General features: G+C 42.6%; 1 non-coding gene across 1 annotated transcript; it reads right to left on the bottom strand.

Annotated features, from left to right (window-relative positions):
* Positions 1-21,608: 21,608 nt before the first annotated feature.
* On the bottom strand, positions 21,609-21,718 carry LOC129077381 (U6 spliceosomal RNA). Its single transcript, XR_008529839.1, has one exon. It is a non-coding gene; the product is annotated as a U6 spliceosomal RNA (small nuclear RNA).
* Between the last annotated feature and the right edge of the window lie 1,001 nt (positions 21,719-22,719).

Below are 22,719 nucleotides of genomic sequence, written 5' to 3'. Positions count from 1 at the left end.
CCCTTCCGATTGATCTTTAATCTATTTCAAAACTCCATAGCTGTCCCTGTTAACCTGCATCACCCAAGTCTTAAACAGCAGTCCTGGGAGGACTGGCGCGTGAGGGTGACGAAGGCAGCTTCTCCTCCTCCGCATTGTAACTTTGCTGTCCCTGGTTCGCTCTCCCCTCCTGTTCCTTTGTGGAACTCCGGTTTACAAAGTAGATCTCCGAGGGAAACACGAGAGGGCAGACGCGTAGCACAGGAGAACACAGGAGGCTCTACTGTGTCCGGAGCCAAAACAAAACCAGATTCACCCCCGCTTTATCTCCTATGGGGGCAGTAGAGAGCTGAGATCCCAGATGGATGTAGACTGGCCTCCGTGACATTCTCAGTTTGTGAAAAGACATACACAAATTGACGAGATAGTCAAAGAACTACTCCTTTATATCAGCCAAAAGTTAGCATGATTTAAACACTCAGCTTTTAATAGTTACTGAACCACAAATCCAACTGTTTGATGCATCCCAATGACTCGCCATTGTTCTTGGAATAAAATTCAAAGTTGTCCACGTTAGCCACAAACCCCTGTCTGATCTGGTCCTTGTTGGGCTCTCAGGCCTGCTGTCTGGCCATCTTGCCTGTGTTCCAGCCACAGGGACCACCATCCATTTCCTCACATGCATCGGGAGTCCCCACTGTGCTAATGGGCTTTCAGAGGCTGCCAACCCCTCAGTCTCCTCCCTTTCCTCGGGTTAATCCCCACTGCTTATACCATTGCTTACTCACCCCATCTTCAGGGAAAATTTCTCTGACCACCTCCTCTCCCAGACAGGTTGGGTCCCTGTCATGAGCTCTCAGAGGACTTTGCCTCCAGAGCAGGTATAATTAGACACACAATCACACAGGTACAAATATAAGTATGTCCACTCCACTGGACTGTATACTTCAGGAGGACCAAGTCTTTGTCTTCTTTGCTCCCCACTCTACCCCCAGAACCTCCTAGTGCCTTGTGCACACTGGCAACTTCCTTCTTTTCTGTAGGAAAAATGACGGTGTAGGTTATAACCCACTCTCAGAGACAAGATTATTGATAGCAAGGCGTGAGACCCACCTAGGAATGACCAGAAAGTAACCACCAAAAATGCAAGACCTGTGGATAGTTGTTCAAAGTCATTAGAACAACTAACACCACCTCTTTAAACCGAGTAAAGAAAACCCATTCCCACTGAAAACCAGTTTGTGGCCAGTTTAATTCCTTGAAGCAGCCCTCCAAGGGGCTCAGGGTATCTTCCCGTTGGTTCCCAGGTAGATTAAACACATGCTCAGAAACACACACCCCTCCATGCATCTCAAACATTTTTACAAAGTAATTGCCGATCTCCTTAATATTTTGTTTCTTTTCCTGATGTGTTTTCTCTTTCTTTTTTTTCTTTTCTAATTTTACTTGTTAACTCGCTGAGAAGGAAACATATCTTTGTTTCTTCAGAGCAGCCAGTGCACTGTTAAATAACACATAATAATACTTAAGGATAACAACCACAGTATAACCACCACAGCATATGTCTTGGGAAAATTAGAAGGCTCTTAGAGAACCTTTTTATTCTTATATTGTGGGTAGCTCACTGGGATATTTAAGTCTAAGTTAAATGGTATTAGAAGAGTAGAGACATTCACTTGTATTACATGAATAAGCACAAATCATCAATTATCCAGAAGCTGTATCATTCAAAGGCATGAGTAAAAGGAACTGTTGGGTAGAAAGCCCAGTGATTGCAGGAGTCACTGAAACACATGAATAAACTAGTCATTTCAGGACAAAGGAGACTGTTCCAGAGACCTTATTAGGAAATGTGATTATGAAGAAATGAGAGTGAACAGTGTTCATACAGAGGAAGACTGGGGGCCTGAAAGTGTATAAACAGAACCATGATAATCATCATCATCTTCTTCTTCATTATCATCATCATCTTGAGTTGAGTCTGAGTTGGTAAAGAGCTTCCCATGGAGGCTAAGCTGGTCCTGGGAACACAAGGTGGAGGCTAAGAAGCAGGAGCTCTCTTCCCCATTTTTCCATAAATCCTGAGTAGGAACACAGTGAGGTCAGAGGGGGGTGGTACTATAATGGCCCAAACTGAACTATCGAGATTAAGCCCCACTGGCCCAAGAGAAGGTGGGCAGGAAGGGGGAGAAAGTCAGGACTTATCTCCTAAGTCAAGTCCTCCTTCACCTCCAACCCCAGGTGTCTTTTCTCTGCTGGACTGACTCCTACCCTTACGGCTGCTTCATGCACCTGGCTTTGAGGTTTGATGTTTCCAATGTCTGTGTCCTTAGTGTGGAGCTGCCTTGCCTCTCCAGTTAGATCAAGGAGACCAGGGTCCTCTTCTGCCACTGTCTTGGCCACCTCAGTGCTCGGTACAGATGTGGTTGCTCTAAACAGTCTTGTTCTGTATCCAAGTCACACATGGAGAAATCACCGGTCCAGCCCACCAATCTCATGATATTGTTTGGTCCTAATGCTGATTCCCCAACTGAACAGCACTGTTTTCAGGGCTGGATTTTTTGTTTCAACATGCTCTGGTGAAACATCAAAAAAACCACAGCATGCCTCTCTTGGAATCAACCACAATTTTTCTTTACCTTTTCTTCTCTCAATGCTGCAGTTGTTTGAACAAACACTGGGTATTGATGATTCAGGTGGCCTTAATTAGACTCCCTCTGGGTCATGTGTGCTTTAATTAGCCTCCCTCTGGGTCATGTTTTTGGCCTCCTGCTGGGTGTTCCTGAAAGCAGGACCACGTGGGTGGTCTTGGAGGGCTCTTGTGTTTCCTTACTGTACTCCACAGAGATTATTGCTTTCAATATATTTAAGCTCTATAGAATTCTTTAGCTCTTGTTGCTTTCTGGAAGACATCCATAATTGTGCCTCTTCCATTATCCTCTTGATTTAAAAACTTAGGTGCATGATCTAGAGCCAAGATAAAGTGGGAAGATTCTTTCCCCATTTTTTTTAAAAGCTAAAAATTTAGCAGGAAACTAATCAAGAGAAGATTGTGTCTTCAGTTGCATCTGTCAGGTAGGATAGCAGAGTGGAAGATGGACTAGAATAGATTGTAATCTGTGCTTTGTACTACCTAACCAAATAAACTTGAACCAGTCACCTCAGCTTTTGGGGTGACTTTTTTTTTTTAATCTATAAAATGAAAGGATTACATTAAATAGACCAATTCTAAGGCGCTTTCTAGTTCTAACGCTCTAGGGAGATATGATACACAAGCCTCAAATGGTCTTAGAGGAATCGAACTGTTCTAGTCCAGTGGTGGATTTGGACATGACTAATATGAGGATCATTAAAAACTGGAAAGTCATGAGGTGATGCCCTTCATGAGGTGAAAGGAGTTCACCTATGGGATTTCTGTGTGCAATGTTTTAACACAAGGCAAGTGACAGAGAAAATAACAGGAGAGGCAAAAAGGGGACTAACTCTGTAGAGTAAGCACATATTATTTTATTATAATTTTCACAATAACTCTATAAAGTAGACAGTATTATCTCTGCTAGACAGATGAGAAAAATGAAGCCTAGAAAGGTTCAGTAAGGCCAAGTCAATTGCCTAAGATTACGTGATACACAATAAGTAAGTTGTGTATCTTGGATTTAAATCCAACTTTTTCTGATTCCAAAGTTTCTACTCCAAAACTCTATTTAAAACAAAACAAAATACTCTAAGAACAAATGTTATCCCTCCAACCTGAATTTATTAAAAACACCAATGCAAATGATTCTACAAGGAATTTTGAGTTATGGGCATGAGAAATTGCCTCATTTTTGTAGTAGGGAAGATTCCTGAAAGAAATGGTCTTTTAAGAGTCTCAAGTCTCCATGGCACATCCATTTCATTACTGCTACAGAACATACCTGTCTCGTGGGACCATATCATCATCATGATCATCGTTGTCGTTGTCATCAAATGTGTAGTGGGTGTATGAGCACAGTTTCCTGCTCTCCAGAAGACTGCCCTTCTTTGCTGTGTGGGCAAATTCAGGTACCCTGGCTGGGGCTGGGACTGGGGCTGGGGTGCTGAACCCCGTGAGGGTTGATGCACGATTTTTATCTGAGGAACATCATGTTCTTAATTAGCTGAGAATATTTGATTTCAAGTAACAGGAAACCACTTAAGCTAATGTAAAACAAAAATGGGAATTCATCATAAAGATGGGGGGAGGGGGACGCATAGAAGCAAAGGAACACAGCTGAGCCTCCAGAAGGAGCTGGGAGGAGGATCGTGCAAAGAGACGGGAATCCAGGGAACCTCCTCTGTGCCTCTTACACGTGGGCTTTGTCTGTCTATCGGCTTCATTTGTCCATGTCTGCAGACAGGCTCCCTTTGCAGACAGTCCCATGGCAGAAAGGATCTGGATCAGATCCACAGGGATAACTTCTCTTCTCCATCCCCATGAAAGGAATTCTTGTTGGTCCAACTTGGGGCAGGTGCTGTGTTAATTACAGTATTGGCCCCAATTCTTCACTAACCTTCCAAAGAATTATCTAAAGTCATTGCATGGCCTCTTGGAGGACAGATGGCACTGAGGGAACTGTTATAGGATGTTGGAAGAATGGCAACTCATGTTGTGTGCTGGTAAACCTTTTGCAAAATGATCACCTGTGATAATCTGGAAAACAGAGAGTGTCCTTGAGCGTTGGGTTAGCCAGTGTTAAAGCAGAATTTGAAAATATGAGCTGGTTTCTATTAGCTTTATTTGATAAAGTCATATAAGAAAGAGATGAGCTTAGGAAAGGTTTGCAAACAGATTCAGATAGAGAGCAAGAGCCTAGATTTTCTGGGACTTTCAGGGTTGGAAAATGAAACTGCTTTTAACCATTTCAAAGTGTGGCACAGCTTAGGACCGAGACCAAATCCAGAGCGGTATCACTAAGATCAAATGTCAGAGCAAGTAAGCGTCATAGCCTTTACCATTTTTGAAAAGTCTAAGATATTACTGAATAGATCCTTTTATCCAAAATGTTATTAGAAATGTTAAAAATGGGATCTCACTTAAGCCCAGGTGGCAGATGAGACTGGTGCCCCACCCGGGTGACGTTGGTGAGGGCGGCGCCTTCGTCCCCCAGCGGGTGCAGGTGTTGGCTGCTGCTGGCTCACACTTGCACTCATCTCTGCACGAGCGTCCTTAGCTGACCAGAGCTATCCTGAACTCTCTCCACAAGTAATTCCCAATGATTACAAATTTAAAAGAAGAAGGCAGAGTTTAAAATGGAAACCCAGATCAGCTCTAGAAATTCAATCATCAATGACAGAAAAAGCGGCTCTGCTTTATATATTTATTGAATATATGATATCCAAGAAAGACGGTTCACAGCATTTAAGCAACTTTCTTTTATGTGATGCAGGTAATAATAATTCCTGAATCGCGGGCATTATCCTTTCTTCCATTTTTCCCTGACACTTTGGCTGAAGTTGGAATGAGACTAGGGAAAGTGCCGAATATTACATTATATAGAAGACTTATTACAAAGCTGGCTCACAAAACCTCGGTGACTATAACAAAAGGCAACTGATATGAACAGCAAGAAAAGAGAGCCATTGTGAACTGAACTATCCTGACAGGTGAATGGGGCTGACCTTCTGACGCAGATCCCTGAAAATTGTAAGAGGAGATGCAGCCTCTTGAAAAACTGCTGCTCTATTCAGTCTAATGCAGTGGCTCTCTTTAGTTCTAATTGTGTCACAGGTTCTATGGCTCTGTCACCATTTTTTTCCCTGTAGCAATAGATGTGAAGAAATGTCCACGTCTCCCAGGAGCTCGCTGAGCGAGGGCTCTGCAGGGCCTTCTCAACCTGCTCCCCCCTTTCTTGGGACTCTTCCCCCTCCCTGGGTACTATTTTTACTCCTATTTTGGTCCACTTCTTCTTGGACAATGAATGCACTACGTTGTGTTGTTCATTCACCTTCTCTGTGGTCAAACCATTGTTCAGAGCCAAAGGTACCTGGCTTAGTTCTTTAGGTGGAGGAGCAAAGTGATCCTTCTTCCCAGCACTGTTAGAGTGTTGCATACAACTGTCAGAGCCTTTTTGATGACCTCGAATTGCCTATAGGATAATACCCATAATCTCTTCCATGGCTTGCAGTATCCTGAATAATCTATGTTGGCTTCTTTTTCATGCATCCTCTCAGGATATCCACTCATGTCCCACCTGTAAGTGTCTAGTTACGCTGGCTTCTTCTAATTCCTCAGAAGAAGCAGGAGGACCCAGGACCTTTGTCTATCCCATTCTTTCAGCCACGAACAGGATTCTCCCTGTTGCTCATTTGTTCTACTCATACTTCAGATCGTTTAAGGACACGCAAGTGCTGCTTTGCAGGGTGATTAGCCGTGTTTGCTGCTGCACGGGCAGAATGTCTGAATTCCTACCACTTACAATATTTGACCTTGGAAAATGTGCTTAACCTCGCTAGGCTTTAGTATCCTCATCTATATAATGGAAATAATAATGGTAAGTGCCTCAGAGGGTTGTTAAAAAGGCTTAAACAGATAACCCAAAGAAGTTTGGAAAAATTGCAGTGGTAACATAATTTTGTAATGTCTTCAAGTACACCCATAAAATTAAACAGAGCAGTTAGATAGGGGAACTCCCCCCGCCCCCGCCAACTTCCATAATTTATATTGGACATTTATAAAAAAAAGTCAGTTGACAAAGTATCTTCATGAACCTTAAATATAAATAGATGGGGACAAACGACCACACTGCATGCAAGTCCGGAATTGTATCCGCACTGTGCTGGGGAAAGCAAAGGAAAGCACAGGGCATCGATGTAGCCCCAAACCGGCAGACAGGACTCCACTGGAACCTCAGAAAATAGCAGTTCCTGAAACTGAGGGTTTTGCAGGCTCCTTTAGCCTGTCAGCAAACGGTGAGTTCAGAAGGGGCCTGGTTGGTAGTCAGGGCCCCACGACCTCTCTAAACTGACCAGACAAAACTCCCTTCCAAGACAAAGCCCCACAGTAAGTAGAAACCGCTGGGAATAGGAGCCACAGTGAGCAGCACGCGGTCAACAGAGACAAAGAAAACAAAGTTCAGGTGAAAGAGATCCGAGTTTCAGAAAAGAGAGGCAACATACTGTGAATATTTCACAAAAACAGCAGGAGAGGGCGCTCCAGAGCCATGAAGTTAGGAAGGATAACAAATTCCAGGTAAAAGTCAACAACAAAAAGATGGAGACCAAATTCCACAAAAATATGTTACCAAAAAAAAAAAAAAAAAAAAAAAAAAAAGTGAATAAGGATCAGAATAACATCCCAACAGGCAATTAAGTGTGCAGGGAGGAACAGGCTTATAAAGCCGCTGGGAACATATTCTCGAGTGTGGAGGGAAAACGGGAGGTGGAGACCGTGCGCGTGGAGGTGGCGGCTGCTAGGGGAGGCCTTCCTGCCAGGCGATCGCGGAGGAAGTCTGCGGGATTCCTAATGCTCTGCTTCACAGAGAAGCTGGCACAGCCAGCTGGGTGCCGTGCCAGCCAGAGGCTCAGCTCCCGGGAAGTAAGCAGTGATTACTACCGGAGGGAATCCAGAGCAGAAGACGTGCTTTCTGCATGGATAAGGAACCCAAGGCTCTGGACTAGAGCAGACAGTGCAAGAGCCAGAGCTCAGCTGGGTGAGAAGTCAGGCAGTGCAGCAAGCAGCGCGGGGGGGAAGTGATGTGCAAGATGTTCCTAAGTGGCTCTGGAGCCTTTCCAGGGCCCATTTAATGGTCAGTGCGGAGGTGCCCACAGGCACAGTGACCCGGTTTAAAGGTGCAGAGTGTACAACAACATCCGTGGATAGGCTGGTATCTAAAAAGGAAGGCAGGCATTTTGGAGCAGAGCAACACCACCAGCATAGCAAAGGCTTGGGGTGTAACTGGCGCAACAGGGTGAGTCTGAAGTGGAGGTCTCTGCCTCCTTAAATCCACTGTCTGACCACCATCTCCTGTCTTTCCATCTCACCTGGTCTACTCTCCCATTTGATCAATTACACAACTGCGTTGTGACTTTCAGTCTTCTGACTATGACATAACTTACCCTTATTTTCATTTCTCTCAGGTCGGTCTTGCCCTTCACACTCAGTTAGGTTCCATGGTTCCATATGTTCACTCGCTTGCAAACATCAATGTCAGCCCCTCTCGCTGCTGTACTCAAGTAGTAACCTTGACTCTGTAGGTCAATAATTGCCCAATATCTTTTCCCAGCTCTGACCTAGCAATTCCATCTGCTCTCTTGACATTTCTACTTGGGTATCCAAGAGATTTTAAACTTAACTCACTGAAACAACACCGATTTCCCTCATTTACCTACTACTCCTATCCAATCTTCCTCATGTCTGCTGCATTTACTAGTTACTTGGGAAAAAACTAGTTCTGCTTTTCCCCTCAAACACCCTATTCAACCTATGAATATATCACTGGTGTCTTCTTCTCAAACATGCACTAAATCCCTTTACTCCTCTGCACCTTCACTAAATACCCCAAGCACAACCCCCTTATGTATCCCTAGCATAACTGTTCCAGTTGATCTCCCTGCTTCTAAAGTTGCCTACCTCATCCATTTCTAGCAGGAGCTGGATTAATCATTTACAATATAAATCAGATCTTGCCACTTCATTGCTTGAAACCCTCAAGAGTTTTTTGATTGCCTTCTGAATGAAGCTTTCCTGGGCCTAACTAATTGGCCTCTCTGACTCACCCCTCCCCTCTTCCCTCTCTATCCCACCCCCACGGGTCCTCTTTCGGTGGCTGGGAACTGTCAAGCTTGTTGTAACCTGGGGGCCTTTAGGACAGAGGAGGAATGAGTGAGTCATGCATGCTGTGGGGGAGCGGAGCACGGATGAGTTCCCTAAAAAGGTGGCAACTGTGCTGTGATATAAAGGCTCAGTTGGACTAATAACTATGTGAAGAGCTGCAGAATTCCAGATAAAAAGAATTTTGTTTCAGGAGGCAGGACACAATTCAAAGGCCTGGGCATAATTCAAAGGCCTGGAGACCTGGATCCTCCAGGGTTTTATGGGACATATCAAGAGTGATCCACTGGGGCCCAGGCTACTCAGGAGGCTGCTATTAACTAAAATCCCGCTCTTTGCAATTCATTCTTTTAGACTTAGGGCTTGGTCTCAGTTAAAAATTTCTACTGGCATCTTGGTGTGAACGATGTCTCTGCAGCAGATTGTATCGGGGAGGAGCAGATGCTTTCTCTTATGGGAGCCCTAAGTGACAGAAATAAGAATACTGGGGACACGTCTCATTTCGGTCCCTAGAAGCCCTTAGAGCAACCCCTCAGAGGAAGCAGGAGAGGGAAACATCTCCCAGTTTCTGCTCTTGGCCAAAGCCCTCCTCCTCTCCGGAGGACAGGGAGCTCACTGATAGGACCCGTGGGTCAGGAAGCAGTGGTCCCAGGGCTGCCTTTGTGTGGTCAGAAGACCCAGTGGGAGCTCAGGCCAGTGTGACGTGAAAGGTCTGTTTGGCTGCCCTGGTCTCTGGGTTTTTCCGTTTTCCATAAATTCCAGGAAACGGGAAACGTATCCCTTAGATCTGAGCATTTGCTAAGAAGAACAACATTAGATTTGGGCCAAGATAGGTGCAGTGCTGAGCAACTACAGATACATTATGATTCCAGGTTTCAGCTTCCTCTGTCTCCCTTTGGTTCTTTGATTAGTACATACTCACTTTCTTTTTCCTTCTTTGGTTGCTTCTGTCCTTTACTTGCTCTCTTGTTTTCCCTTCAGTCTCCGTGTTGCCCTTTCTTATTTTGTGAGTGGATTACATACGTCAGCGCTCACTGTATGTCTCTGTATTCCCAGCTTGACCACCAGCCTTCAATCTCAAGCCTTATTTTGGCCACCTGTCTAAGACTTGTTGACCCATGCATACTTTCCTATCAGCTCCAGAAATAGCTGAAAACTGCTCCCTTTGGGATGGATCTGATGAAGGATGGATGCTTCTTCCTCTCTGGTTTTCTCCTGTTTTAAACCTATTTTTCAAACCCTTTGTAGGGTTTGAAGATTCTCAGGCAATGACAACATTCCTGTCTGTGCCCTGAAAACCAATGGAGAGAGAAGTTCTCCCAGGTGTCCTTGGCCTATACCCTCCAGTTCAGTGGGACGGGCTGACAGGAGCCTGGAGGCCAATGGCTCATTTTAATGGGCAGGATGTATTTTCTAGTGATTGATCGCTTTCTCCATAAATTATGGATATGCATCTCTGCTGAGGCCAGTGACTTATTGAGAAGCCTTTTAAGCAGTAAATCCCCTCTCTCTCCATTCTCTGGGCAGTAATGACATTGCTCAAGTCACAGAGAAATATGGGGCTGCCCTTTGCAGGGATGGCACTTTCTTAAAAAGCAAAATTTTACCTGTTAAAGGCTCAGCAGGAACACTTTCGGGGGAGGATCAGCAACTTCAGCCTGGGCAGCCCTGCTTCTCTCAGATCATATTTATCAGGGAGGCCTAGCTGGGAGCAGGGTGCCAATGGGCATGAATTGAAATGCATGGCTTTTGGTTTGTTTTGTTTGTTACTATCTTTTGGCAAAAGGATATAAATTTGTGGACACACACACACACACACACAAAGTGTCAGAGGGAAAAGAATGTCTTCAAGCCCAACCCCACTCCCACCCAGAGGAGGGACCATGGAAGAGAAAGGCCAAAAAGGCCCTTGTCCCACCTACAGAGCAATTGGCGTGTTTTCCCTTCTAGACCCATAGACCAACGTCATTCGTTTCCTTTATCAAGTCAACCTCTCCCTATGGACCAGTGAAGATTTCAGACAAAAGATGAGCAGATGCCCAAAGCCAGTAATTTAAGGCCTCCCCTGCAGGGATGGCCAGATCTCATGCTTGGGCACAGTCCCTCTGCACCTCTCCAGGCCACCACCCCGGAAGCCCATCAGTTCCTCTCACTGCTCCAATCTTCCTTCTCCACGGAGGCCTCCCTCCCTATCCTTTTACTACAGGGCTGCTCTGTGTTCTCTCCCTGACTCATGACTCATCTCCTTTATTCAGCTGCAGAGACTTTCACACTGCGTACCTTATTTTTCCACCTCGAATAATGATTTGTCCTCTTAGTCTTCCTATGTAAGTAAATAACATTTCTCTACAGAGGAAGTATGCAGACGCCACTCCAAATGGAGTCAAGGGTGTGTTATAAGGAAAAATGTCCTCAGGATAAAGAATTAATTCACCTCCACGGACTCTATAAGTGTATTTCTTTCCCAGGAAAAGAGATCAACTAGAATATTAAAGGAGATGCTCCCAGAATTTATTGTACAAAGCAAGATGATGAATTCCATCATCTCAAAGGGGTGGACCGTAGTGATGCTGTGATGTACCCCCAGCACTGCCCTCCTCCCCTTTAGGGCTCACATATTCATTCTTCCAGTTTTGAGGTGTGTGGCAGCTGACAGCTCTCAGCTGAATCCCTGTTTGAGAATTTCCCTCAACTGAAGAGAGCTGCTTCCCCCAAGTTCACATTCCCTCCCTGTAGGAATCAGTTGAGGACATTGTTGTGGCCACCTGTGTCATCGTTTAATTTCTCCTTCACAATTCTATTGACGATACTTGTTTTCCCCTACAATGATTTTGATAACAATCTCCACTAAATTTCCTGCATGCAAACCTCCATCTCAGAGTCTATTTCCTATGACACACAATATTTACAAAAGCATTTCATAGTTTTCATGACATTGCTTGGTCACCCTTATGTATTCTGTTAGAACTGCTTACTGTCTTGATAGCATTGTCTTATGTTCTCAAAGGGCAATATTCTTTCAGGACTCAACTTTTTCTTTTCTTTTCTTTTTTCTTTTTTGCTTTAATTTGATGTTAAGCTCACCTTTTACTTCTTACTCATTACCCAAATAATGTGACTGCTTGGTGGTTGGAAAAATAGATTATACCCATTGAGTATACTTTGGTTGTACACCTGTGAAGAACACTCACCAGTATACTCCAGTACCCTTCTTGGGAACTACTGTAGCCTATACATTAATCACAAACAAATGTTATTCTGCTTTTGTTGGTTTATTATGCAAGTAGTGAGCTTATTTTCACTGGGCATGTTAAAGCTGAGAAAAATGAAGGAAGAGGGATAAGAACTAATATTTATTGACTGGCTACCTGTATGTGTTCACTAGGCCAGGACTTTGATATATGTTAATCATTTTATTCCCCCGAATGTCCTTATTTACAAAGTACAATTAAGTCCATTTTCCATGTGAAGGGTTTTGAGGCTCAGGGAGGTTAGAAAATTCCTGGGTGTGATACTGATAAAATGGAGTATTTAAAATTCCAACCAAGATTTACTAGACTATAAAACCCATTCTTTTTTATTCCCTTAAAACATGCTTTTATCCAGAAGTATAAGATGAATTGTGGTGTGTGTGTGTGTGTGTGTGTGTGTGTGTGTGTGTGTTTTACAAAAAAGTTATATTTCAATAGAAGATTTATGTATAAAGGTGGTTGTGTGGCTGTGATAAATGATAAAGAGTGATAATTCTGGCTTCAGATTGCCCAGACTAGTTCTCTTGCACTAGGAAAATTTCTTAATTTCTTTACATCTCAGTTTCACCATCTGTAAAAGAGAAACAATGGTAGTACCTAACTCATGGGTTTACTTAAGCATTCTGAGATGGACAATTAGGACAGGGCCTGGTACATCATTAGCATTCAATAAACATAGCTGTTTTAAAAGTTATTATTAGGTAAAGGTTGGCCTCGATGAATGGTTCAAAATTTAGAGTGTGTACCCAGGTTACTTGGCATGAAAAAAAATTATCCAAGCTACAGATATGCAGAGTCTGATAGAATCTGTCTTAGATCCAGCCCCAGTGTTTGTATTTTAAGAGGCTTCCTAGGTGAGTCTACTGCAAATCAACGAATACGAACAATTGAGTTAGTGGAACAATAAGTTTCCTTTTATTTTTTGAGATTCTGTGATGCCGAAGGCCAGTATGGGTTGTTTAGGGAAAACATTGCAGATCTTCCATTCTCAGCAGGGGTAATATTGCCCTCAAGGGGCAAACATTGGTTCTTACAGGAGGGAAATAGTGAAAAAAACTTACTTAAGAAATATATTTATTTATTTATTATTTTTAGAGAAGGGAAGGGAAGGAGAAAGAGAGGGAGAGAAACATCAATGTATGGTTGCCTCTCACGCGCCCCCAACTGGGGACCTGGCCTGCAACCCAGGTGTGTGCCCTAGATTTGGAATTGAACCGGTGATCCTTTGATTCTCAGGCTGGCACTCAATCCACCGAGCTACACCAGCCAGGGCAAAACTTGCTCTTTTAATGTATAGCTATAAATACAATACATAAACAGATATACAGTATATCTATGATATTAAATTTCATTGGAGAGGGCCATTAGAAAAAATTTGTCTAAAAGGGCTCCTTTGGGGGATGATAATGAAAAAAAAGATTGAGAAACACTTATAAAGGAGTGGGTCTGATTTTAACATTAAAGATACAAAATTTCCACCTTTCTTTCTATTTTAGTAACTCATACTGATGCTTCTCTTGAGTTATGAGTAGGAAAAACAGAGTTAACTGGTAGTCCAGAGATACAAGAAGAACTTCAAAGGAATTTGAAGATACCTTTGGGCCAAGATTTTAAGTAGACATTTCATATTTGAGAGTCCGTCCTTTGTCTTCTTTTTTTTTTTTAGGCCCGATAATTATTTTATTCTTTTTACCAACACAAATGTTGTCTGTGTGGTCTAGAAAACGGTGGACTTAGGCAAAGAGGTCGCAAAACAAGAGAAAATAGCATTTTCTCTGGGGCCGTGTACAAGAGTTTGCAGAAGTGAGTGGCAGAGAAGCTGGGCCTAAGAGATGTGGGAAATGCTCGTTAATCAGGACTCGACGGCTCATTTTCCAAACAGCTTAGTGACAATGTAGCTGGCATTTTCTATACCCACCAAAGTCTTTCACGCTCAGCATCTTGAATGAGACATTATGGGTTTCTCTCCTGTAGATTGATTGCTTTTCCTGCAAAGAACACCTACAGCCTTAGAGGCTGGGCAGAGGGAACTTAGGCTGTGAAACAGGTGTGCCTGCTTGGCAAGGATCGTAGCAAAGATAAAGAATCAAATGCCAGATGTGTTGTTCTTGGGAAACCGTTCCTGTAAGACTGTGCTTCATGTCAATATACGACCTTTGAATTTTTGCATTGCACAGATTTATTTAGAAAGAAGGGTTCCACCCCTCTCTTCCCTGCATAAAATAAATAGACACATCACCTTCAACTCAAGTAAAAGGTAAATAATGAATGAAAAAATGCTTGCAACTTATACAAGAAGAAATAGTTACTATTATCCATATTAAGAAAAATTTTGTGTTCAAAACTATGTACGCACCAGTCGCGAACAAAGAAATGGCAAGGCCCAGAAATATGTTCTAAATGGTATTCCTCACTAATAATCTGAGACACATAAATTTAAAAATTAAAATGTATTCATATATTTATTTCCTATAAAGTTTCCAAAATTAGTTAAGTAAATAATGATACATTTTTACTATGGGACACTAAGTAATCATTAATATTATTTATGTGAATATTTAAAGGAAAAAAGTTGCTAAGATATAAGTTAGTAAATAAGTCTATATACAATAATGAAACTCTAATAAACTCCATTTATTTTGTTAAAAAGCAGCTGGTTAGCTAGGTAGAAAAAATATTCTATATCATTACATATTATTATCTATTGTAACATGCATATGTAAAGAGATGGAAAGATTTAGAAGAAAATGTATTTATCCCTTTGTGGCAGAATGTGGTTCATTGTTATTTTCATCTTAGTGCTTTCCTTCCTGTAGTTTCTAAGTATTCAGCCCTAAATACCTATTGCTTTGCTAATCATAATAAAATAGTGAGTTATTAAACATAAAAACGTTTTTCTAGGCCATTTTTCTTACCCCATGTTTCCCAACCTCTGTATTTTGTCAAGGTGAAGGCAAAGCACTGACAGCGTTTAGTTTGGAATAAACAGAGGCATTTCTGAAGGCTTTGAGGTTACTCTGGGCCCAACAATGCCTGTTCTTGGCTGAAGGACACTGTGGCTCTTGCTAGGTCCCTGTGTGGGAAGCAAGATGGTGCAGGGGAAACACAGCTGCCAGGGGTGCTGGGAGCCCTTTCTCCTCCCAGTTCTACCAGTGACTCATGAGGGACACTGGGAGAGTCATGTCACAGTTTGGGACCTCATGGTTCCCATTATAAAACCAGTTTGGGCCTGCGCATCTTCAAGGCCTTCCAGCTCGATTGCTTTGCAATTTAATATTCTGTGTATTGTTTGAAGCTGATTTGTGCCCAGGCTAGGAAAGGATGAAGCCCTATTTTGTAAAAGGCGAAAGATCTATATGGTATGAAGAGAAACCAGCGTATGAAGCCCTATTTTGTATTACCGAGTTGGAACATCATTGCATTCATTCCTTTTATTTAAAAAATGGGGCAGGTTGAGATTTTTTCTCTTGAGTAGGAAGACTTCATGATATGAAGCCAAAAATTCCTAACATATGGCTTCGAATATGAACAACGTATTTATCAATTAACCTTGCAATGGAGAGTCCTGGCAGGCAGCGGGCCACGTGATAAAAGGTCACACATTGCTCAGGGAAACTCCTGGATTTAGTGTGGCTCCTGATGCGGTACGCTGAGAAGAGTAAGGTGTTGCTTCCAGGGATTCCTGCTAATAAGGCAAAGTCATGAGAGAACGATAGAAAAACTTAAAACAAAGGACTTTCTGTAATGTAACTAGCTTGTACTCTTAAAAAAATGGTAAGTTCACAATATAAAGAGAAAATGAAAGAACCCACAGCAGCAAATATCTCACTACTTTCTATCTGGGAATTTTGTCCATACTTCTCAGAATGCGGAATCTACGGAATCCACCACAGCCACACTGGGTGACATTGCTTTACCTAAAAACTTTGATTATTATGTAATCCTATGACTTAGGATTTTGGAGTCCTTTTTTTTTCCCCTTTGTACATTGGGGAGAGAAACTGATTTTAAAAATGAAGTCTGTAGGAAGAAATGTAATAATAATGTTTTTAACAATGTTAATCGTAGTGACTCTTGCTTAATATAAAGAAGGGGCCCTGGTTGGTGTGGCTCAGTGGATTGAGTGCTGGCCTGCTAACCAAAGGGTCGAGGGTTTGATTCCCAGTCAGGACACATGCATGGCTTGCAGGCCAGTCCCCAGCAGGGGGCGCTCTGGAGACAGGCCACACATTGAAGTTTCTCCCCTTCTCTTTCTCCCTCCCTTCTCCTCTCTAAAAATAAATACATAAAATTAAAAAAAATAAAGTAGGGACTATACTATTTTCACACATTATCCTACTTAGCTCTCAAAATTCTATTAGTTATGTCCTCACTTGTGAAGATTATAAACTCAGAGTAGTTGAATGATTTGCTGAGATTGAACAGATGAGTCAGGAGAAGGCTATGAAATCAACACCACAGGAATCAACATGCTTGAATGTCTTTCTGTACCTCCTACTGTGCAAGCCAGAAAGCCAAAGTCCTGATAGTGGCCCAAGAACGGCCAAGCAAACTATAATATTTTCCTTTTATTAAACTTGTTTGGCTCCACTCACCCTTGCCTTTTCCATCATCCATCTGCTTAAGTAGTTTATGTAGCAATTTCATACTATATTTAATTGCTAAGAAAGATTTGCATGATTCAGCTGGTGCTGGGTAGTAAGACATACAAAGAGAACAAAAGATAAGATTTGTTTGCCCTGATGTTTCTAGATGGTAAAACCACAGCGTGACATTTATGGATCTCATATTGAATTTCATCTCATATTGAATTTTACCCTTATCGGGGAAGAGAAGAAGAGGTGATCTAAAGGTCAAGAACAGGACCCTAAGATGGCAGTGTCAGCAATTTGAGCAGAGATATAATCAGCATTTTTGCCTCCTAATTCATGGCCAAGGAACTTGTCAGCAGCAGACACTGACAACCCTCAAGGAGGCCACCAAACTGAGAAAGAAAGCTAAGGCTGCTTAATGGTCCGATAGAATAACGGCACATAGAATAATGAAGCCTGAGAACAGCTTCTTGACTTTTTGCTGAGTGAGCCAATGGAGGTGCATTTTATCATTACACCAATTTTGCAGTTGTACTGTGGATGTCTTCACAATAGTGTTCTGTACCCTGAGAAATATCCTTGTACTTTCTGGACATCTCTCAGCCTCTGGATTGTTGTGTAGTGTGTCAAAGGAGAAGAGGGGCTCAGATGTCTGTCCTAAGGATGACTTATACTTAAAAGTTTAATTTCCAGTGCTGTATCTCTCCAACATAAATCATACTGTTCCAGTGACAGAACTAGTTGTATATCCTTTCAAGTATGTTTTCCCAACTAATGATCCTATGTGGCTTAAAATTATACTGACAAAGAAAACTGCAGTCGCTTTTAAACTAATGATACAATCCAGGGATTATTTCCTCTAAATAGCTCAGAGATGTGAATGAATGAATCGTACATCACTGCAGGACGTAATTTCCCTCAATGGATTCTACCTGATGAAATCGCAATGCATTTCAGATCAAGTAAAAGCTTTCCATTGAAATAAGACTCTGAAACTGGCTCTGGAGCAAAAACTAAACCCCGAGGGGAGACAGCTGTGAATATATTTTAGAACCTTCCATTTTCCAGGAGCCCTTGTATTGCAAATGTCTCTCTTCAGTGCTGCACAACAACTTATTTTGTGAAGGAATCTAGTGGCATAGGTGGCTCTCAGTAATTCTTCCCGAGTTTCATTCTCCTTAATGTGGGTTGGCTTTCTTAATGGGTTGCCATACTGCAATGTCTTAACCATCTTCCTCCAGAGGTTTATTTCCTTCTGATATGCACTATGTCGCAGGCATACAGATGTTCATCAGGGCACTAAGGCACTTTAACAAATCCAGAGGGGTGTTGTAATTGCAAGTAAAGAAATGCATCCCAGACTGGACAGATTTAAAACTGGTGTAATACCGTTTGCTTTTTTGCTTCTGTTTCTATTATGCCAGTACTCTGGGGGGTGTGAGTAGGCCTGTATGGGTGTGTAAAATGAAGATCTTTTCTCCCAACCTGGGCCGGATCTTAAGTAGGCAATCCTTTGTGTCTTTGTTTGCCTAAGGGTTCATTTTGCTTGTCTTGTTTCTATGTAGTCTCTAGAAGAAGAACAATGAAAAAACCTTCTTTGAGTCACTTGAAACTCAAGGATATCAATGAGTTACACAAAATCAAGCATCTAATCTACATGGAGTCAGGTTAAAGTGCAAGTCTTCTAATGCTCTTTTACATTGTGGTGACAACACTGTATCTGGCCTCATGCTGCTGTCCTCACTGTCCCTCCAAAGAGACGACAGGCACCTTATGGACCAAGATATGTCAAGGTCACCAATGTCTCTTATACAGGGGTAAGTACACTGATAGTTTATGCACTGCAGAATGGCTTTCTTTAACATAAACTCAGGACCAATGGAAGGGGTTATGGGGGACATGGCTGTTTTTAATGACCTCATTCACAGGTTTTGAGGGGAATTGGAGCAGGTAATAGACTCAGCCTGTGATATGGAACCAGACTGAGAAGTTGTATAATCTGGCCTCTGGTTTCTGTGCTGACACTTAACTTGTTAGAGGATCTAACCTCAACTGAAAAGGGATAACGCCTGTTCAAATGCCCAACTCTGGTATCATAAGGAAGCAAGAAATGAAAGATGTAAACACCGTTTAGTGCCACACAAGTACCTAAGCATCATTGTGTACACTATGTCATGGTTCTCTCTAGGACCCTGGACTAACCATAGCGATAATTACATGGCACAGGGAAGAAAAGAGTTGGTAAAAAGATTGATGGGCACCTGTTTTTATATAAATCTGTAAGGAGATTAATAAAAAGACCTTGAATAATCAGCATCCTTCCACAAACACTTGTTTGGCAACTACTCTATTCCAGGCACTTTCATATATTCTATTAATTAGGATAATAATGATAAGAGTCAGTTTTTATTAAAAGCTTATCATGCACCCAGCTCCACAGCAAGAACTGTAATAGGTGTAATTGCCACTGAATGGAGTTAGTATTATTATTTCCATTTTATAAATGATGAACTTAAGGCTCAAAGAAATGAAATAGCCGTCCTAAGACCATCCAGCTAATGAGGGACAGAAAGATCAAAAGACATGGAGGATGGAACCTGGGATCAATTCCTGCCTCTGCTACCTCTCAGCTCTCTTCTTATTCTGGTGGTCTTATGTTCTGTGGGACCAGGGGTGATCTTCACATTGAACTGTGTGGTTCTTTATAGCTTGTGGCACATATGGGCACCAGGTCAGCAGCCCTGCTAGTGCCAAGGATGGCGTGTTGGATCAAGGCAGGGTTAGATTCTGCAGCTAGTTCTCTGGAGGTTGCCTGACTTGTATGGGACTAACCCCTGGTAAGACTGTTAAGTGCAAGATCAATACCACATTTCATCTAATCCTAAGAGACTGTAAATAACAGATGGTAAGGTGCCTGGGTCCAGAGAACTAAGACAAAGAAAATGACATACACAGATCTAAGCAATCCAAACAGGAGGAGTCAAAGTCTGCAGATCAGTGCTTTGGGAAAATAAGCACTGCTCAGTCAATAGGGGATACAAGCTAAACCCGGGGCCATCTTGAGTGGCTCTTGAGGCGGCCCTGTGATTTACTAACAGCTGGGTAGAATGATCTGTTCTTAGAGCCAGTCAGAGACATGTAGGTGAGGCAAGCTCTACCCCTGACTTGGACTAGCCTGGACCCTTAAAAGACCTCACAGGGAGAAGAACTTGGGTTCGATATGCAGGTGGCAGAGCAATTCAGACGTTAGCACTACTGCTTAGCCCCAAAGGAACCAACGGAAGCATAAACGAATGACCTGCTTCCAACATGCCAGAGCTTTTATGGGGGCACCAAGCCTGCCTGCAGATAGACAGTCCAGGCCTGAGGAATAGCAACCTTAGCTTTCCCTTTCCTCTGCAGCGAAAACCAAACAAACTCAAGTATATCCCAGTGATTCAGCCCATCATATATTTCAAGGGACATTAAAGCCCTTGCTCTTTTATTTTGAGCTTTATATGCCTCATGTTTCTTGCACTCACTATTCTGATTTCTTTGTGGCAGCATAGATACCACCATTGACAGAGGATATGCATGATTTTTATGAAGTATTCCTGAACAAGGGGACTCATGGTTAACAAATCCTGCATGGGGCAGGCAGCTCCTGCCCACCTCTCCTCCTACTCAGAGGGGAAAACAACAATCCTCCTTTTATTTTCCCAGCCCCTGTTGCCCATCAATGGAAAATTAGCTTATTTCAGCATCATCCCTCAACTTCAAACCCAAATGGAAGTTTAAGCGAGAGCCACTGCCTCTATGAGTTATTGCCAACAATTTAGCACTGTTATGTTCACTGATGGAAAATGGGAAGCTCTGTGCTGGGGGAATAAGGAGGGCTCTTCACAAACTGTTAAACTTTGCTACCTAACCCATCTGGGTTTCAGTGTACTCATCTGGGCAAAGTCAGGGTTAGATTTAATCCTCCCATAACAGGCTGTGAAGCTATAAAGCATAAATTAACACACATGTGCATATTATTGAAGCATTTAGAATCATAGATTCTAAATGTTAGTAATGTTTAGCTACCATGTTTTGGGTTCCAGATGTCTAATAGGTATTTAATGCAAGAGTAATACTAATTCTACCATAAACTACATCTGGGCTTTCTGTATGCCATTTAATGATAATGGACATCTTTAGAATTATGACTCCAATAATATGTGTGTGTATCTGTTCCTATTTAGTTGACTGGTTATTGCCGTCATTAGCCTCATACAGGTTGTAAAAAAATGTTGCAAGTTATTCCCTCCATTGTTATGATAGAACACTGCCCTGGGCACTTTCCTTGCTCAGTTTCTGGTATCATGCAATGACCGGTAACACTCCCCTCTGCCCCCAATTGAATTCCCATAGATGGTTGTAACAAGGACAACCGAGCCCTCCTACAATGCACCCCTTGGTTCTTTTGTGAAGGAGAGCACAGGCTCTAGTCTAAACCAATATGTTCTTATATAAATTACTCTGGGGGAAAAATAATTTCAAAGTGCTCTTCAAATACAAGGCGATTGAATGACTGATGAATATAGCCCCTATCATTGTTACACCTCTAGGCAAAGAGTTGTGGCACTTATATTGAAAAAGAAGTACAACACAGCGTGAAATGACCCCTTGCGCAGAATTTCAGTCGTTGTTCAAAGTGTCTGAAACAGCCCAGGCTGAGTGGGAGCGCTTGGCTAGGGAACGGATCGCGCTGCATTCTGGAAGAAGAGCCAGGAGGCCAGAGCAGGACTGATGTCCTGGGCTCCTGGGGAGCTGGGTCTGCCTCATTCCCATGGTCCCCTCATCGTTAGCCACGTGCCTGGGAGACAGGGTCCGTGTGCACTTTTGCCTTAAGCTGTGTCTTCTTTTTAGATACAGGCTCCTTCATTGTGAAATGCTTACACTGTTGTCGGTATTTTCCTGTGTGTCGCTTCATCCTGTCTAGACTGTAAGCCTTTGAGGTCACTGATCACCCCCTCTTTTGTGGAATGCTTTACCAGTTTTCATGCCATCCTTGCACAGGGGCCTTGCTAATCCTCCGTGTGCTATCATTCCAATTTTGGTACATGCGCTGCTGAAGCGAGCACAGTGACCACTCTTCTTACTTCTCTCATTTCCCTCTTTAGTTCAGGAAGGGTGCTTAGCCCAAAGTCAGTCATGAATACTTTTGAATGAATAATAAGCCTATTTTTTACATATGGATGAATCCCTAACAAAACTACATTATTTTTGGCCTGTTTTTAAACTTTGCAAAATAATATCACATCGCATTCTTCTGAAGCTTGCATTTATAATGAAAAGCATATTGGTGAGATAAATGCATGTTATACATGCCATTTTTGTTAGGGCATCTCTGCTGAACAGTATTTCATTGTATGGGCATGTCATAATTCATTTATCCAGTTTCATGCGGATAGAATTACAAACGCTGCTGCTAGCAAGAGCCTTAAGCGTGTCTCCATGGGTACCTGTGGGCAGGATGCTACAGGGCATGTACCAAGGAATGGAATTGCTGGGTCACAGAGGATGCACATCCTCAGCTTTACTAGGATTGCCTGATAATGATCAAAAGGGGTTGTACCACTTTATACTCCCATAGATCTACATGTATTAAACTTCAGTTTTCCAACACGCATGCTTGCCTCTTTAGGTGCTAACTTCTGCAAGGAGATGCTGTTTGTTGACAAGCATTTCTGGAGGGCCTCAAAGACAGGCTGGTGCATGCTCAAGATTCCCATTCTTCCCCCTGCTGTTTCATGAGCTGAAGCCACTCTTCTCCTCAGTGCTGGAAGTATCAGAGTTCCTTACTGCCAACCCTCAACATCCTATACCCCATTGATTGCAAACACAGGTTCCACCATAATGGAAGGTCACCTTAAATAGCAAAGAAAGAGTTACCTTTATCTAACCGTGATCAGCGTTAAGGGCCCGACTATAATCTCTTTCGTATACTCCTGCTCTCCCCGTGTCTGACACCCGTACTATCCCATTGCAGTGTACGGCGGGATGAGAGCGCCGCAGGGGGGCGCTGCTGCAAGAGCTCTGTGATTTTGGTCACAGCAGATTTCAGCTTAATGCCTCCTAAGTG

This window comes from Pteronotus mesoamericanus, unplaced genomic scaffold (genome assembly GCF_021234165.1).
Source record: "Pteronotus mesoamericanus isolate MK-2021 breed Mesoamerican mustached bat unplaced genomic scaffold, CSHL_Meso_final contig_657, whole genome shotgun sequence".
NCBI classification, from domain to species: domain Eukaryota; kingdom Metazoa; phylum Chordata; class Mammalia; order Chiroptera; family Mormoopidae; genus Pteronotus; species Pteronotus mesoamericanus.
Note: the sequence above shows the minus strand (reverse complement) of the source record. Positions and strands in the feature narration are given on the sequence as shown.